At 33.4% G+C, this 20,000-nt stretch overlaps 9 non-coding genes across 9 annotated transcripts; all 9 read left to right on the top strand.

The window, feature by feature from the left end:
• Nucleotides 1-119: 119 nt before the first annotated feature.
• On the top strand, nucleotides 120-238 carry LOC149769377 (5S ribosomal RNA). The gene has a single exon (XR_016419221.1). It is a non-coding gene; the product is annotated as a 5S ribosomal RNA (ribosomal RNA).
• A 3,543-nt stretch (nucleotides 239-3,781) lies between these two features.
• LOC149769376 (5S ribosomal RNA) lies at nucleotides 3,782-3,900 on the top strand. Its single transcript, XR_016419178.1, has one exon. It is a non-coding gene; the product is annotated as a 5S ribosomal RNA (ribosomal RNA).
• A 912-nt stretch (nucleotides 3,901-4,812) lies between these two features.
• Nucleotides 4,813-4,931, top strand: LOC149769375 (5S ribosomal RNA). The gene has a single exon (XR_016419220.1). It is a non-coding gene; the product is annotated as a 5S ribosomal RNA (ribosomal RNA).
• A 3,613-nt stretch (nucleotides 4,932-8,544) lies between these two features.
• Nucleotides 8,545-8,663, top strand: LOC149769374 (5S ribosomal RNA). Its single transcript, XR_016419177.1, has one exon. It is a non-coding gene; the product is annotated as a 5S ribosomal RNA (ribosomal RNA).
• Nucleotides 8,664-9,578: 915 nt separating this feature from the next.
• LOC149769373 (5S ribosomal RNA) lies at nucleotides 9,579-9,697 on the top strand. Its single transcript, XR_016419212.1, has one exon. It is a non-coding gene; the product is annotated as a 5S ribosomal RNA (ribosomal RNA).
• Nucleotides 9,698-13,269: 3,572 nt separating this feature from the next.
• LOC149769372 (5S ribosomal RNA) lies at nucleotides 13,270-13,388 on the top strand. Its single transcript, XR_016419176.1, has one exon. It is a non-coding gene; the product is annotated as a 5S ribosomal RNA (ribosomal RNA).
• A 921-nt stretch (nucleotides 13,389-14,309) lies between these two features.
• On the top strand, nucleotides 14,310-14,428 carry LOC149769371 (5S ribosomal RNA). The gene has a single exon (XR_016419211.1). It is a non-coding gene; the product is annotated as a 5S ribosomal RNA (ribosomal RNA).
• A 3,612-nt stretch (nucleotides 14,429-18,040) lies between these two features.
• LOC149769370 (5S ribosomal RNA) lies at nucleotides 18,041-18,159 on the top strand. Its single transcript, XR_016419175.1, has one exon. It is a non-coding gene; the product is annotated as a 5S ribosomal RNA (ribosomal RNA).
• Nucleotides 18,160-19,087: 928 nt separating this feature from the next.
• LOC149769369 (5S ribosomal RNA) lies at nucleotides 19,088-19,206 on the top strand. Its single transcript, XR_016419210.1, has one exon. It is a non-coding gene; the product is annotated as a 5S ribosomal RNA (ribosomal RNA).
• The last annotated feature ends 794 nt before the right edge of the window (nucleotides 19,207-20,000 follow it).

The following is a 20,000-nucleotide window of genomic DNA, read 5'->3' as shown; positions in this document are numbered from 1 at the left end:
TAAGTTTTAATCAGTACACTTTAATTACTAATTTTACACGGCACATAAACGTAAACGTCTGTACATCGGAAACGGTGAAGAGAGAAGCGAATATAAGTCTTAAATTTACAAACACTTGTGTCTACGGCCATACCACGTTGAAAGCACCGGTTCTCGTCCGATCACCGAAGTTAAGCAACGTCGGGCCCGGTTAGTACTTAGATGGGTGACCGCCTGGGAATACCGGGTGCTGTAGACTCTTTTTTTTTTTTTTTTTTCTTTTATAACTAAAAACAGTTGAAGTTTTTCTTTCTTTCTTTTATTGTAACTAAATTTACTTTCTTCAATATAAATAATAAGTAGAGCAATTTCTCGACTTTCATTTTCTCTTTTTCCTTAACTTTCTTCAATAATTCGGATCCTAAAAAAATCAAGCATAGGACCTGAATATAGCAAATGTTGCTTTGCACTTCTCTGCTCTTGGTTTCGATCCTTACTACTGGAATATGCGATCATAGATGACCAGTATTTCTTATTAACAAATTCGGTTCAATTTATCCAGTTTCCTCTACTTTTACTACCACAACAAGCTGCCTCCTTTCACGTCGAAATACTTCCTTCAAGTTTCTTCTCATATATTCCTGGTGTAGTCTCTTGCGCAGAGTTGCAAAATATGCGATCAATGTCTTTCATTTTGGCTACTTATTTGTGGTATTTCTTATTCACTAATTGATTGATAAATATGGAATGTATGAATTGTGAGAATTTTTTATATTAATTTATTGATTGATTGATTTCTTTTACAGCAGGGCCTCAGTCTGCCTGTGGGAAAATTGGCATCCTGTAGCGAATACTGTAAATATGGGCCATTGGCAAAATAAATTGGGTTATAAAATTCTGTTTTGATTACAGTAAGTTTAGATAGATATTCCATGCTTCCACTTTCTGTATTTCCACAACGTTAACTTCTCCAAGTTGCAAGAAGAGATCCTTTGCAAATCTGATAAGACCCTATCTTTAAAGTTAGCTTATAGGCCGGTGTCGCTTATTTTAACCAAATGATAGGACAGAAAGACGAATAATAATAATAATAATAATAACAACAACAATAATGTCCTGAATCTGCATTTTAAGTCAATTTCAACATGGAATTCTCCCCTTATCTGGGTCAGAAAATGGATGAGTGACAAATATGAGTATCTGAGGCCAGTTTTGCTTCTTTTGGATTAGAACTTTGAATCAGTATACACTTTAGTTACTAATATTATACTGCACACAAACATTTGTACATCGGAAACGTTGAAGAGATGTGTGACTAATCAGCAAAAGAGTCTTGAAAACGCATCAAGACAACAAATTATGTTTTACAGTCGAAATGTTGTTCTCACTAGAACTGAAATCATTTAATTTCTACTTAAATGCCCGAAAAATTTACAATTAAAACTACAATAAATGTTTTATACCTAGTCCCGCACAGTGACGTTTATCTGATTCCCTGTACTCACCGAGAGCATTCTGTGTCATATGGATGCATATCAAATGAAGTGAAAAGTAATGGAATACTCGCTTTTTTATTTATCCCTATGCATCGTGGTGCCCACACCATGATGAGACGCTGTTTCAATAAACCTTTTTATATATGTTCTTTACTGTTCTTCCTTTTTCTTCTTGCTTTATCATACTGACACACGAGAGAGAGAGAGAGAGAGAGAGTATGCAACAAAGTTCGCATAACTTTATCAGCTATTAACATTAATTGTACTTCTGTGTAATTTTATTTTTAACGCGTTATCCTATAACGATTGCAAACAAGGGCAAAAACTCTACTGATCTTATTCGATAATTATACCATACTGAATTAATAAGTTTATCTCGTAAAAACGGATCATATATATATCCTGGGTGGCTGAGGGTGTTTTAAGATATGTGTGTGTCTTTTCTGATATATATATATATATATATATATATATATATATATATATATATATATATATATACGTTTGTGTGTGTACATACATACATACATACATACATACGTGTATTATTTACATATAGTCTTGGATAATTTTAATTATTGGGATATGGTTTTTAGGTATCAACAGATACAAAGGAAACAAACGTTTCAATACATATAATGACATTTTCTTAAATTCTACATTGTATCATATTGACCTACTACTTGCTAGGCAAGCTGACTTTTATAAAATTTGCAAACTCCTTATATATATTTAAACTTACTTTTAGTATTCAACCAGAAAATCAGTACAGTGCAGAAAGATTGAAAATATTATTTCTTTCGGATATATATATATATATATATATATATATATATATATATATATATATATATATATATATATATATATATATATATATATATATATATATATATATGTAAGAGAGAGAGAGATGGGGGGTTCGGAATGGTTTAAACAGACTCTAAATTACACTGATAAAATGTACATCAGTCCAATGGTTAACATGATAGATTTCTATCAAGCTGGTTGCCCTATTGTACCATTGAGCAAGACTACCCTCATTGCCTAACAAAACCAAGCAGTCTTTTGCCAGAACACCATAATGTGAACTTAGGCCATCTAAATCAAATTCCTATGTGAAATTTGCCAATATAAGCCAATACACTTTAATGCAAACTTAGCCAATCTAAACCAAATATCTTAATGGAAACTTAGCCAAACACCTTAATGTGAACTTAGCCCATCTAAACCAATGTACCATAATGTGAACTTAGCCCATCTAAACCAAGAAAAGAATAATGTGATATTGGCTCATATAAACAAAAACACCTTAATGCTATCTTAGCCAATCTAAACCAACCGACTTAATTTATTTTTTATAAAGAATACAAAGTGAAAATTTAAATACTTTTCAGCATTATAAATGAAATCACAAATAGTCCATAAAAGTTATATGACAAGTCCAAAAGGGTAGTGTTCCAAATGAATGCCAGTGGTTTTCTGAATGAAGTCCAATTTTGAATGTGCTGATGTAATAACAATCTTGACGTGTGGCGATGATGTAATTTAGAATGTCCTTGAATGAATTCATAATAGTCCCAAAATAGCGATTTTTGATATTTGGACATTAGTATTGGGGTGTATGGACATATTTGTTTTGCTTATCAAAACGTTGGAAATCGCCGACACCATGCGGTATCGGCATAGGCTGCTTACTAGCCACAGGGGGCTCGTATCATTGCTTACAATGAAACTATCAGTCGTACATATAGTATAAAATGTATGACTGTCAGTTCAATTGTGAGCAACGATGCGAGCCCCTGTGCTTACTAGCCTGCCATGCAAACTTGACCGACCTTTCATCGAGATATACCTGCATGAAATCGAGAGAAATACGATTTATTTTCTCAGAAATAATTGCGAGTATAACATCATTTGTCGTTAATGAAGCTGACTGACGAAAGAAAACGACAACCTTGATGAAATTTGACACGGAACTCGCCATTGTATTACTATTCAAATGACTGCACAAATATGGCAACCTACATGTCAGTGACTTCGGCGATCAAATAAGCTCTTGCTTCTTTACAGATTGAAACTGAAGGGATGTATTGTCGTAAGCAGAGCTCTCCCCTGTCTCTATATATATATATATATATATATATATATATATATATATATATATATATATATATATATATATATATATATATATATATATATATGTGTGTGTGTGTGTGTGTGTGTGTGTGTGTGTGTGTGTAATGTATCTTTGTAACGACGAAGAGACAACCTATATTAGTCTTAAATTTGTACGTACAAATGTCTACGGCCATACCACGTTGAAAACACCGGTTCTCGTCCGATCACCGAAGTTAAGCAACGTCGGGCCCGGTTAGTACTTGGATGGGTGACCGCCTGGGAATACCGGGTGCTGTAGGCATTTTTTAATTTTTTTTGGGGTTCCATCCTCACTGTGAGGATATGCGATCATATATGGCCAATATTTCTTGTTCACAAATCTGGTGCAAATTTTTCAGTTTCCTCTACCTCCAGGATCGAAATGGGCCGCCTCGTATGCCGTCCAGATCCTCCAAATTTCTTCTGATATTCCGGATTCAGCCTATGCTATAGCGAATAATTGCAACGTATGCAATCGATGTCTTTCATTTTGGATACTTGTCTGTGGTATTTCTTATTCAATAATTGATAGATATATTTGGAATGTATTATTTTTAATTATTTTAATTTATTTACCTGTTTTTTAGCAGGGCACCAGTCTATCAGTGTGAAACTTGGCATCCCTTAGCGAATACTTCGAATATGGGCCATTGACAAAATAAATTGGTGTATAAATCTCTGTTTTGATTACAGTAAGTTTGGATGGATGTTCCCTGCTTCCACTTCCTTGCACTTTCTGTGTTTCCACAACTTTAACGTTTCCGAGCTGCAAGACGATATCCGTTTCAAATCAGATTCGAGTCCGTATTTAAAGGTAGCTCATAGGCTGATGTCGATTATTTACCTATTGAATTAGTCAGTTGATACAAGATAAATAATAATAATAATAATAATAATAATGCCCAAAAACAACAAAAATGAACTGAATCTTCGTTTAAATGCATTGTTATTTAAGTCCATTTGAAGGTGTAAACCTCCGGTTAAGCAACTAATGTCCGAGTCCGAAAATGCCTGAATTACAAATTTGAATAATGTATGAAGGCAGTTTATCTATATAAGTTTTAATCAGTACACTTTAATTACTAATTTTACACGGCACATAAACGTAAACGTCTGTACATCGGAAACGGTGAAGAGAGAAGCGAATATAAGTCTTAAATTTACAAACACTTGTGTCTACGGCCATACCACGTTGAAAGCACCGGTTCTCGTCCGATCACCGAAGTTAAGCAACGTCGGGCCCGGTTAGTACTTAGATGGGTGACCGCCTGGGAATACCGGGTGCTGTAGACTCTTTTTTTTTTTTTTTTTTCTTTTATAACTAAAAACAGTTGAAGTTTTTCTTTCTTTCTTTTATTGTAACTAAATTTACTTTCTTCAATATAAATAATAAGTAGAGCAATTTCTCGACTTTCATTTTCTCTTTTTCCTTAACTTTCTTCAATAATTCGGATCCTAAAAAAATCAAGCATAGGACCTGAATATAGCAAATGTTGCTTTGCACTTCTCTGCTCTTGGTTTCGATCCTTACTACTGGAATATGCGATCATAGATGACCAGTATTTCTTATTAACAAATTCGGTTCAATTTATCCAGTTTCCTCTACTTTTACTACCACAACAAGCTGCCTCCTTTCACGTCGAAATACTTCCTTCAAGTTTCTTCTCATATATTCCTGGTGTAGTCTCTTGCGCAGAGTTGCAAAATATGCGATCAATGTCTTTCATTTTGGCTACTTATTTGTGGTATTTCTTATTCACTAATTGATTGATAAATATGGAATGTATGAATTGTGAGAATTTTTTATATTAATTTATTGATTGATTGATTTCTTTTACAGCAGGGCCTCAGTCTGCCTGTGGGAAAATTGGCATCCTGTAGCGAATACTGTAAATATGGGCCATTGGCAAAATAAATTGGGTTATAAAATTCTGTTTTGATTACAGTAAGTTTAGATAGATATTCCATGCTTCCACTTTCTGTATTTCCACAACGTTAACTTCTCCAAGTTGCAAGAAGAGATCCTTTGCAAATCTGATAAGACCCTATCTTTAAAGTTAGCTTATAGGCCGGTGTCGCTTATTTTAACCAAATGATAGGACAGAAAGACGAATAATAATAATAATAATAATAACAACAACAATAATGTCCTGAATCTGAATGTCCTGAATCTGCATTTTAAGTCAATTTCAACATGGAATTCTCCCCTTATCTGGGTCAGAAAATGGATGAGTGACAAATATGAGTATCTGAGGCCAGTTTTGCTTCTTTTGGATTAGAACTTTGAATCAGTATACACTTTAGTTACTAATATTATACTGCACACAAACATTTGTACATCGGAAACGTTGAAGAGATGTGTGACTAATCAGCAAAAGAGTCTTGAAAACGCATCAAGACAACAAATTATGTTTTACAGTCGAAATGTTGTTCTCACTAGAACTGAAATCATTTAATTTCTACTTAAATGCCCGAAAAATTTACAATTAAAACTACAATAAATGTTTTATACCTAGTCCCGCACAGTGACGTTTATCTGATTCCCTGTACTCACCGAGAGCATTCTGTGTCATATGGATGCATATCAAATGAAGTGAAAAGTAATGGAATACTCGCTTTTTTATTTATCCCTATGCATCGTGGTGCCCACACCATGATGAGACGCTGTTTCAATAAACCTTTTTATATATGTTCTTTACTGTTCTTCCTTTTTCTTCTTGCTTTATCATACTGACACACGAGAGAGAGAGAGAGAGAGAGAGAGAGAGAGTATGCAACAAAGTTCGCATAACTTTATCAGCTATTAACATTAATTGTACTTCTGTGTAATTTTATTTTTAACGCGTTATCCTATAACGATTGCAAACAAGGGCAAAAACTCTACTGATCTTATTCGATAATTATACCATACTGAATTAATAAGTGTATCTCGTAAAAACGGATCATATATATATCCTGGGTGGCTGAGGGTGTTTTAAGATATGTGTGTGTCTTTTGTGATATATATATATATATATATATATATATATATATATATATATATATATATATATATATATATATATATACGTTTGTGTGTGTACATACATACATACATACATACATACGTGTATTATTTACATATAGTCTTGGATAATTTTAATTATTGGGATATGGTTTTTAGGTATCAACAGATACAAAGGAAACAAACGTTTCAATACATATAATGACATTTTCTTAAATTCTACATTGTATCATATTGACCTACTACTTGCTAGGCAAGCTGACTTTTATAAAATTTGCAAACTCCTTATATATATTTAAACTTACTTTTAGTATTCAACCAGAAAATCAGTACAGTGCAGAAAGATTGAAAATATTATTTCTTTCGGATATATATATATATATATATATATATATATATATATATATATATATATATATATATATATATATATATATATATATATATATATGTAAGAGAGAGAGAGATGGGGGGTTCGGAATGGTTTAAACAGACTCTAAATTACACTGATAAAATGTACATCAGTCCAATGGTTAACATGATAGATTTCTATCAAGCTGGTTGCCCTATTGTACCATTGAGCAAGACTACCCTCATTGCCTAACAAAACCAAGCAGTCTTTTGCCAGAACACCATAATGTGAACTTAGGCCATCTAAATCAAATTCCTATGTGAAATTTGCCAATATAAGCCAATACACTTTAATGCAAACTTAGCCAATCTAAACCAAATATCTTAATGGAAACTTAGCCAAACACCTTAATGTGAACTTAGCCCATCTAAACCAATGTACCATAATGTGAACTTAGCCCATCTAAACCAAGAAAAGAATAATGTGATATTGGCTCATATAAACAAAAACACCTTAATGCTATCTTAGCCAATCTAAACCAACCGACTTAATTTATTTTTTATAAAGAATACAAAGTGAAAATTTAAATACTTTTCAGCATTATAAATGAAATCACAAATAGTCCATAAAAGTTATATGACAAGTCCAAAAGGGTAGTGTTCCAAATGAATGCCAGTGGTTTTCTGAATGAAGTCCAATTTTGAATGTGCTGATGTAATAACAATCTTGACGTGTGGCGATGATGTAATTTAGAATGTCCTTGAATGAATTCATAATAGTCCCAAAATAGCGATTTTTGATATTTGGACATTAGTATTGGGGTGTATGGACATATTTGTTTTGCTTATCAAAACGTTGGAAATCGCCGACACCATGCGGTATCGGCATAGGCTGCTTACTAGCCACAGGGGGCTCGTATCATTGCTTACAATGAAACTATCAGTCGTACATATAGTATAAAATGTATGACTGTCAGTTCAATTGTGAGCAACGATGCGAGCCCCTGTGCTTACTAGCCTGCCATGCAAACTTGACCGACCTTTCATCGAGATATACCTGCATGAAATCGAGAGAAATACGATTTATTTTCTCAGAAATAATTGCGAGTATAACATCATTTGTCGTTAATGAAGCTGACTGACGAAAGAAAACGACAACCTTGATGAAATTTGACACGGAACTCGCCATTGTATTACTATTCAAATGACTGCACAAATATGGCAACCTACATGTCAGTGACTTCGGCGATCAAATAAGCTCTTGCTTCTTTACAGATTGAAACTGAAGGGATGTATTGTCGTAAGCAGAGCTCTCCCCTGTCTCTAATATATATATATATATATATATATATATATATATATATATATATATATATATATATATATATATATATATATATATATATATATATATATATATATATATATATATATATATATATATATATATATATGTGTGTGTGTGTGTGTGTGTGTGTGTGTGTGTGTGTAATGTATCTTTGTAACGACGAAGAGACAACCTATATTAGTCTTAAATTTGTACGTACAAATGTCTACGGCCATACCACGTTGAAAACACCGGTTCTCGTCCGATCACCGAAGTTAAGCAACGTCGGGCCCGGTTAGTACTTGGATGGGTGACCGCCTGGGAATACCGGGTGCTGTAGGCATTTTTTAATTTTTTTTGGGGTTCCATCCTCACTGTGAGGATATGCGATCATATATGGCCAATATTTCTTGTTCACAAATCTGGTGCAAATTTTTCAGTTTCCTCTACCTCCAGGATCGAAATGGGCCGCCTCGTATGCCGTCCAGATCCTCCAAATTTCTTCTGATATTCCGGATTCAGCCTATGCTATAGCGAATAATTGCAACGTATGCAATCGATGTCTTTCATTTTGGATACTTGTCTGTGGTATTTCTTATTCAATAATTGATAGATATATTTGGAATGTATTATTTTTAATTATTTTAATTTATTTACCTGTTTTTTAGCAGGGCACCAGTCTATCAGTGTGAAACTTGGCATCCCTTAGCGAATACTTCGAATATGGGCCATTGACAAAATAAATTGGTGTATAAATCTCTGTTTTGATTACAGTAAGTTTGGATGGATGTTCCCTGCTTCCACTTCCTTGCACTTTCTGTGTTTCCACAACTTTAACGTTTCCGAGCTGCAAGACGATATCCGTTTCAAATCAGATTCGAGTCCCCGTATTTAAAGGTAGCTCATAGGCTGATGTCGATTATTTACCTATTGAATTAGTCAGTTGATACAAGATAAATAATAATAATAATAATAATAATAATGCCCAAAAAGCAACAAAAATGAACTGAATCTTCGTTTAAATGCATTGTTATTTAAGTCCATTTGAAGGTGTAAACCTCCGGTTAAGCAACTAATGTCCGAGTCCGAAAATGCCTGAATTACAAATTTGAATAATGTATGAAGGCAGTTTATCTATATAAGTTTTAATCAGTACACTTTAATTACTAATTTTACACGGCACATAAACGTAAACGTCTGTACATCGGAAACGGTGAAGAGAGAAGCGAATATAAGTCTTAAATTTACAAACACTTGTGTCTACGGCCATACCACGTTGAAAGCACCGGTTCTCGTCCGATCACCGAAGTTAAGCAACGTCGGGCCCGGTTAGTACTTGGATGGGTGACCGCCTGGGAATACCGGGTGCTGTAGACTCTTTTTTTTTTTTTTTTTTCTTTTATAACTAAAAACAGTTGAAGTTTTTCTTTCTTTCTTTTATTGTAACTAAATTTACTTTCTTCAATATAAATAATAAGTAGAGCAATTTCTCGACTTTCATTTTCTCTTTTTCCTTAACTTTCTTCAATAATTCGGATCCTAAAAAAATCAAGCATAGGACCTGAATATAGCAAATGTTGCTTTGCACTTCTCTGCTCTTGGTTTCGATCCTTACTACTGGAATATGCGATCATAGATGACCAGTATTTCTTATTAACAAATTCGGTTCAATTTATCCAGTTTCCTCTACTTTTACTACCACAACAAGCTGCCTCCTTTCACGTCGAAATACTTCCTTCAAGTTTCTTCTCATATATTCCTGGTGTAGTCTCTTGCGCAGAGTTGCAAAATATGCGATCAATGTCTTTCATTTTGGCTACTTATTTGTGGTATTTCTTATTCACTAATTGATTGATAAATATGGAATGTATGAATTGTGAGAATTTTTTATATTAATTTATTGATTGATTGATTTCTTTTACAGCAGGGCCTCAGTCTGCCTGTGGGAAAATTGGCATCCTGTAGCGAATACTGTAAATATGGGCCATTGGCAAAATAAATTGGGTTATAAAATTCTGTTTTGATTACAGTAAGTTTAGATAGATATTCCATGCTTCCACTTTCTGTATTTCCACAACGTTAACTTCTCCAAGTTGCAAGAAGAGATCCTTTGCAAATCTGATAAGACCCTATCTTTAAAGTTAGCTTATAGGCCGGTGTCGCTTATTTTAACCAAATGATAGGACAGAAAGACGAATAATAATAATAATAATAATAACAACAACAATAATGTCCTGAATCTGCATTTTAAGTCAATTTCAACATGGAATTCTCCCCTTATCTGGGTCAGAAAATGGATGAGTGACAAATATGAGTATCTGAGGCCAGTTTTGCTTCTTTTGGATTAGAACTTTGAATCAGTATACACTTTAGTTACTAATATTATACTGCACACAAACATTTGTACATCGGAAACGTTGAAGAGATGTGTGACTAATCAGCAAAAGAGTCTTGAAAACGCATCAAGACAACAAATTATGTTTTACAGTCGAAATGTTGTTCTCACTAGAACTGAAATCATTTAATTTCTACTTAAATGCCCGAAAAATTTACAATTAAAACTACAATAAATGTTTTATACCTAGTCCCGCACAGTGACGTTTATCTGATTCCCTGTACTCACCGAGAGCATTCTGTGTCATATGGATGCATATCAAATGAAGTGAAAAGTAATGGAATACTCGCTTTTTTATTTATCCCTATGCATCGTGGTGCCCACACCATGATGAGACGCTGTTTCAATAAACCTTTTTATATATGTTCTTTACTGTTCTTCCTTTTTCTTCTTGCTTTATCATACTGACACACGAGAGAGAGAGAGAGAGAGAGAGAGAGAGAGAGTATGCAACAAAGTTCGCATAACTTTATCAGCTATTAACATTAATTGTACTTCTGTGTAATTTTATTTTTAACGCGTTATCCTATAACGATTGCAAACAAGGGCAAAAACTCTACTGATCTTATTCGATAATTATACCATACTGAATTAATAAGTTTATCTCGTAAAAACGGATCATATATATATCCTGGGTGGCTGAGGGTGTTTTAAGATATGTGTGTGTCTTTTGTGATATATATATATATATATATATATATATATATATATATATATATATATATATATATATATATATATACGTTTGTGTGTGTACATACATACATACATACATACATACGTGTATTATTTACATATAGTCTTGGATAATTTTAATTATTGGGATATGGTTTTTAGGTATCAACAGATACAAAGGAAACAAACGTTTCAATACATATAATGACATTTTCTTAAATTCTACATTGTATCATATTGACCTACTACTTGCTAGGCAAGCTGACTTTTATAAAATTTGCAAACTCCTTATATATATTTAAACTTACTTTTAGTATTCAACCAGAAAATCAGTACAGTGCAGAAAGATTGAAAATATTATTTCTTTCGGATATATATATATATATATATATATATATATATATATATATATATATATATATATATATATATATATATATATATATATATATATATATGTAAGAGAGAGAGAGATGGGGGGTTCGGAATGGTTTAAACAGACTCTAAATTACACTGATAAAATGTACATCAGTCCAATGGTTAACATGATAGATTTCTATCAAGCTGGTTGCCCTATTGTACCATTGAGCAAGACTACCCTCATTGCCTAACAAAACCAAGCAGTCTTTTGCCAGAACACCATAATGTGAACTTAGGCCATCTAAATCAAATTCCTATGTGAAATTTGCCAATATAAGCCAATACACTTTAATGCAAACTTAGCCAATCTAAACCAAATATCTTAATGGAAACTTAGCCAAACACCTTAATGTGAACTTAGCCCATCTAAACCAATGTACCATAATGTGAACTTAGCCCATCTAAACCAAGAAAAGAATAATGTGATATTGGCTCATATAAACAAAAACACCTTAATGCTATCTTAGCCAATCTAAACCAACCGACTTAATTTATTTTTTATAAAGAATACAAAGTGAAAATTTAAATACTTTTCAGCATTATAAATGAAATCACAAATAGTCCATAAAAGTTATATGACAAGTCCAAAAGGGTAGTGTTCCAAATGAATGCCAGTGGTTTTCTGAATGAAGTCCAATTTTGAATGTGCTGATGTAATAACAATCTTGACGTGTGGCGATGATGTAATTTAGAATGTCCTTGAATGAATTCATAATAGTCCCAAAATAGCGATTTTTGATATTTGGACATTAGTATTGGGGTGTATGGACATATTTGTTTTGCTTATCAAAACGTTGGAAATCGCCGACACCATGCGGTATCGGCATAGGCTGCTTACTAGCCACAGGGGGCTCGTATCATTGCTTACAATGAAACTATCAGTCGTACATATAGTATAAAATGTATGACTGTCAGTTCAATTGTGAGCAACGATGCGAGCCCCTGTGCTTACTAGCCTGCCATGCAAACTTGACCGACCTTTCATCGAGATATACCTGCATGAAATCGAGAGAAATACGATTTATTTTCTCAGAAATAATTGCGAGTATAACATCATTTGTCGTTAATGAAGCTGACTGACGAAAGAAAACGACAACCTTGATGAAATTTGACACGGAACTCGCCATTGTATTACTATTCAAATGACTGCACAAATATGGCAACCTACATGTCAGTGACTTCGGCGATCAAATAAGCTCTTGCTTCTTTACAGATTGAAACTGAAGGGATGTATTGTCGTAAGCAGAGCTCTCCCCTGTCTCTAATATATATATATATATATATATATATATATATATATATATATATATATATATATATATATATATATATATATATATATATATATATATATATATATGTGTGTGTGTGTGTGTGTGTGTGTGTGTGTGTGTGTGTAATGTATCTTTGTAACGACGAAGAGACAACCTATATTAGTCTTAAATTTGTACGTACAAATGTCTACGGCCATACCACGTTGAAAACACCGGTTCTCGTCCGATCACCGAAGTTAAGCAACGTCGGGCCCGGTTAGTACTTGGATGGGTGACCGCCTGGGAATACCGGGTGCTGTAGGCATTTTTTAATTTTTTTTTGGGTTCCATCCTCACTGTGAGGATATGCGATCATATATGGCCAATATTTCTTGTTCACAAATCTGGTGCAAATTTTTCAGTTTCCTCTACCTCCAGGATCGAAATGGGCCGCCTCGTATGCCGTCCAGATCCTCCAAATTTCTTCTGATATTCCGGATTCAGCCTATGCTATAGCGAATAATTGCAACGTATGCCATCGATGTCTTTCATTTTGGATACTTGTCTGTGGTATTTCTTATTCAATAATTGATAGATATATTTGGAATGTATTATTTTTAATTATTTTAATTTATTTACCTGTTTTTTAGCAGGGCACCAGTCTATCAGTGTGAAACTTGGCATCCCTTAGCGAATACTTCGAATATGGGCCATTGACAAAATAAATTGGTGTATAAATCTCTGTTTTGATTACAATAAGTTTGGATGGATGTTCCCTGCTTCCACTTCCTTGCACTTTCTGTGTTTCCACAACTTTAACGTTTCCGAGCTGCAAGACGATATCCGTTTCAAATCAGATTCGAGTCCGTATTTAAAGGTAGCTCATAGGCTGATGTCGATTATTTACCTATTGAATTAGTCAGTTGATACAAGATAAATAATAATAATAATAATAATAATAATAATAATAATGCCCAAAAACAACAAAAATGAACTGAATCTTCGTTTAAATGCATTGTTATTTAAGTCCATTTGAAGGTGTAAACCTCCGGTTAAGCAACTAATGTCCGAGTCCGAAAATGCCTGAATTACAAATTTGAATAATGTATGAAGGCAGTTTATCTATATAAGTTTTAATCAGTACACTTTAATTACTAATTTTACACGGCACATAAACGTAAACGTCTGTACATCGGAAACGGTGAAGAGAGAAGCGAATATAAGTCTTAAATTTACAAACACTTGTGTCTACGGCCATACCACGTTGAAAGCACCGGTTCTCGTCCGATCACCGAAGTTAAGCAACGTCGGGCCCGGTTAGTACTTGGATGGGTGACCGCCTGGGAATACCGGGTGCTGTAGACTCTTTTTTTTTTTTTTTTTTCTTTTATAACTAAAAACAGTTGAAGTTTTTCTTTCTTTCTTTTATTGTAACTAAATTTACTTTCTTCAATATAAATAATAAATAGAGCAATTTCTCGACTTTCATTTTCTCTTTTTCCTTAACTTTCTTCAATAATTCGGATCCTAAAAAAATCAAGCATAGGACCTGAATATAGCAAATGTTGCTTTGCACTTCTCTGCTCTTGGTTTCGATCCTTACTACTGGAATATGCGATCATAGATGACCAGTATTTCTTATTAACAAATTCGGTTCAATTTATCCAGTTTCCTCTACTTTTACTACCACAACAAGCTGCCTCCTTTCACGTCGAAATACTTCCTTCAAGTTTCTTCTCATATATTCCTGGTGTAGTCTCTTGCGCAGAGTTGCAAAATATGCGATCAATGTCTTTCATTTTGGCTACTTATTTGTGGTATTTCTTATTCACTAATTGATTGATAAATATGGAATGTATGAATTGTGAGAATTTTTTATATTAATTTATTGATTGATTGATTTCTTTTACAGCAGGGCCTCAGTCTGCCAGTGGGAAAATTGGCATCCTGTAGCGAATACTGTAAATATGGGCCATTGGCAAAATAAATTGGGTTATAAAATTCTGTTTTGATTACAGTAAGTTTAGATAGATATTCCATGCTTCCACTTTCTGTATTTCCACAACGTTAACTTCTCCAAGTTGCAAGAAGAGATCCTTTGCAAATCTGATAAGACCCTATCTTTAAAGTTAGCTTATAGGCCGCTGTCGCTTATTTTAACCAAATGATAGGACAGAAAGACGAATAATAATAATAATAATAATAACAACAACAATAATGTCCTGAATCTGCATTTTAAGTCAATTTCAACATGGAATTCTCCCCTTATCTGGGTCAGAAAATGGATGAGTGACAAATATGAGTATCTGAGGCCAGTTTTGCTTCTTTTGGATTAGAACTTTGAATCAGTATACACTTTAGTTACTAATATTATACTGCACACAAACATTTGTACATGGGAAACGTTGAAGAGATGTGTGACTAATCAGCAAAAGAGTCTTGAAAACGCATCAAGACAACAAATTATGTTTTACAGTCGAAATGTTGTTCTCACTAGAACTGAAATCATTTAATTTCTACTTAAATGCCCGAAAAATTTACAATTAAAACTACAATAAATGTTTTATACCTAGTCCCGCACAGTGACGTTTATCTGATTCCCTGTACTCACCGAGAGCATTCTGTGTCATATGGATGCATATCAAATGAAGTGAAAAGTAATGGAATACTCGCTTTTTTATTTATCCCTATGCATCGTGGTGCCCACACCATGATGAGACGCTGTTTCAATAAACCTTTTTATATATGTTCTTTACTGTTCTTCCTTTTTCTTCTTGCTTTATCATACTGACACACGAGAGAGAGAGAGAGAGAGAGAGAGAGTATGCAACAAAGTTCGCATAACTTTATCAGCTATTAACATTAATTGTACTTCTGTGTAATTTTATTTTTAACGCGTTATCCTATAACGATTGCAAACAAGGGCAAAAACTCTACTGATCTTATTCGATAATTATACCATACTGAATTAATAAGTTTATCTCGTAAAAACGGATCATATATATATCCTGGGTGGCTGAGGGTGTTTTAAGATATGTGTGTGTCTTTTCTGATATATATATATATATATATATATATATATATATATATATATATATATATATATATATATATATATACATATATATATATATATATATATATATATATATATATATATATATATATACGTTTGTGTGTGTACATACATACATACATACATACATACGTGTATTATTTACATATAGTCTTGGATAATTTTAATTATTGGGATATGGTTTTTAGGTATCAACAGATACAAAGGAAACAAACGTTTCAATACATATAATGACATTTTCTTAAATTCTACATTGTATCATATTGACCTACTACTTGCTAGGCAAGCTGACTTTTATAAAATTTGCAAACTCCTTATATATATTTAAACTTACTTTTAGTATTCAACCAGAAAATCAGTACAGTGCAGAAAGATTGAAAATATTATTTCTTTCGGATATATATATATATATATATATATATATATATATATATATATATATATATATATATATATATATATATATATATATATATATATATATATATATATATATATATATATATATATGTAAGAGAGAGAGAGATGGGGGGTTCGGAATGGTTTAAACAGACTCTAAATTACACTGATAAAATGTACATCAGTCCAATGGTTAACATGATAGATTTCTATCAAGCTGGTTGCCCTATTGTACCATTGAGCAAGACTACCCTCATTGCCTAACAAAACCAAGCAGTCTTTTGCCAGAACACCATAATGTGAACTTAGGCCATCTAAATCAAATTCCTATGTGAAATTTGCCAATATAAGCCAATACACTTTAATGCAAACTTAGCCAATCTAAACCAAATATCTTAATGGAAACTTAGCCAAACACCTTAATGTGAACTTAGCCCATCTAAACCAATGTACCATAATGTGAACTTAGCCCATCTAAACCAAGAAAAGAATAATGTGATATTGGCTCATATAAACAAAAACACCTTAATGCTATCTTAGCCAATCTAAACCAACCGACTTAATTTATTTTTTATAAAGAATACAAAGTGAAAATTTAAATACTTTTCAGCATTATAAATGAAATCACAAATAGTCCATAAAAGTTATATGACAAGTCCAAAAGGGTAGTGTTCCAAATGAATGCCAGTGGTTTTCTGAATGAAGTCCAATTTTGAATGTGCTGATGTAATAACAATCTTGACGTGTGGCGATGATGTAATTTAGAATGTCCTTGAATGAATTCATAATAGTCCCAAAATAGCGATTTTTGATATTTGGACATTAGTATTGGGGTGTATGGACATATTTGTTTTGCTTATCAAAACGTTGGAAATCGCCGACACCATGCGGTATCGGCATAGGCTGCTTACTAGCCACAGGGGGCTCGTATCATTGCTTACAATGAAACTATCAGTCGTACATATAGTATAAAATGTATGACTGTCAGTTCAATTGTGAGCAACGATGCGAGCCCCTGTGCTTACTAGCCTGCCATGCAAACTTGACCGACCTTTCATCGAGATATACCTGCATGAAATCGAGAGAAATACGATTTATTTTCTCAGAAATAATTGCGAGTATAACATCATTTGTCGTTAATGAAGCTGACTGACGAAAGAAAACGACAACCTTGATGAAATTTGACACGGAACTCGCCATTGTATTACTATTCAAATGACTGCACAAATATGGCAACCTACATGTCAGTGACTTCGGCGATCAAATAAGCTCTTGCTTCTTTACAGATTGAAACTGAAGGGATGTATTGTCGTAAGCAGAGCTCTCCCCTGTCTCTAATATATATATATATATATATATATATATATATATATATATATATATATATATATATATATATATATATATATGTGTGGGTGTGTGTGTGTGTGTGTGTGTGTGTAATGTATCTTTGTAACGACGAAGAGACAACCTATATTAGTCTTAAATTTGTACGTACAAATGTCTACGGCCATACCACGTTGAAAACACCGGTTCTCGTCCGATCACCGAAGTTAAGCAACGTCGGGCCCGGTTAGTACTTGGATGGGTGACCGCCTGGGAATACCGGGTGCTGTAGGCATTTTTTAATTTTTTTTTGGGTTCCATCCTCACTGTGAGGATATGCGATCATATATGGCCAATATTTCTTGTTCACAAATCTGGTGCAAATTTTTCAGTTTCCTCTACCTCCAGGATCGAAATGGGCCGCCTCGTATGCCGTCCAGATCCTCCAAATTTCTTCTGATATTCCGGATTCAGCCTATGCTATAGCGAATAATTGCAACGTATGCCATCGATGTTCTTTCATTTTGGATACTTGTCTGTATTATTTCTTATTCAATAATTGATAGATATATTTGGAATGTATTATTTTTAATTATTTTAATTTATTTACCTGTTTTTTAGCAGGGCACCAGTCTATCAGTGTGAAACTTGGCATCCCTTAGCGAATACTTCGAATATGGGCCATTGACAAAATAAATTGGTGTATAAATCTCTGTTTTGATTACAGTAAGTTTGGATGGATGTTCCCTGCTTCCACTTCCTTGCACTTTCTGTGTTTCCACAACTTTAACGTTTCCGAGCTGCAAGACGATATCCGTTTCAAATCAGATTCGAGTCCGTATTTAAAGGTAGCTCATAGGCTGATGTCGATTATTTACCTATTGAATTAGTCAGTTGATACAAGATAAATAATAATAATAATAATAATAATAATAATAATAATAATAATGCCCAAAAACAACAAAAATGAACTGAATCTTCGTTTAAATGCATTGTTATTTAAGTCCATTTGAAGGTGTAAACCTCCGGTTAAGCAACTAATGTCCGAGTCCGAAAATGCCTGAATTACAAATTTGAATAATGTATGAAGGCAGTTTATCTATATAAGTTTTAATCAGTACACTTTAATTACTAATTTTACACGGCACATAAACGTAAACGTCTGTACATCGGAAACGGTGAAGAGAGAAGCGAATATAAGTCTTAAATTTACAAACACTTGTGTCTACGGCCATACCACGTTGAAAGCACCGGTTCTCGTCCGATCACCGAAGTTAAGCAACGTCGGGCCCGGTTAGTACTTGGATGGGTGACCGCCTGGGAATACCGGGTGCTGTAGACTCTTTTTTTTTTTTTTTTTTTCTTTTATAACTAAAAACAGTTGAAGTTTTTCTTTCTTTCTTTTATTGTAACTAAATTTACTTTCTTCAATATAAATAATAAATAGAGCAATTTCTCGACTTTCATTTTCTCTTTTTCCTTAACTTTCTTCAATAATTCGGATCCTAAAAAAATCAAGCATAGGACCTGAATATAGCAAATGTTGCTTTGCACTTCTCTGCTCTTGGTTTCGATCCTTACTACTGGAATATGCGATCATAGATGACCAGTATTTCTTGTTAACAAATTCGGTTCAATTTATCCAGTTTCCTCTACTTTTACTACCACAACAAGCTGCCTCCTTTCACGTCGAAATACTTCCTTCAAGTTTCTTCTCATATATTCCTGGTGTAGTCTCTTGCGCAGAGTTGCAAAATATGCGATCAATGTCTTTCATTTTGGCTACTTATTTGTGGTATTTCTTATTCACTAATTGATTGATAAATATGGAATGTATGAATTGTGAGAATTTTTTATATTAATTTATTGATTGATTGATTTCTTTTACAGCAGGGCCTCAGTCTGCCAGTGGGAAAATTGGCATCCTGTAGCGAATACTGTAAATATGGGCCATTGGCAAAATAAATTGGGTTATAAAATTCTGTTTTGATTACAGTAAGTTTAGATAGATATTCCATGCTTCCACTTTCTGTATTTCCACAACGTTAACTTCTCCAAGTTGCAAGAAGAGATCCTTTGCAAATCTGATAAGACCCTATCTTTAAAGTTAGCTTATAGGCCGGTGTCGCTTATTTT

The sequence above is a fragment of the Sinohyriopsis cumingii genome, unplaced genomic scaffold, assembly GCF_028554795.1.
Source record: "Sinohyriopsis cumingii isolate HCF-2022 unplaced genomic scaffold, ASM2855479v2 utg003963l, whole genome shotgun sequence".
NCBI lineage: Eukaryota > Metazoa > Mollusca > Bivalvia > Unionida > Unionidae > Sinohyriopsis > Sinohyriopsis cumingii.
Note: the sequence above shows the minus strand (reverse complement) of the source record. Positions and strands in the feature narration are given on the sequence as shown.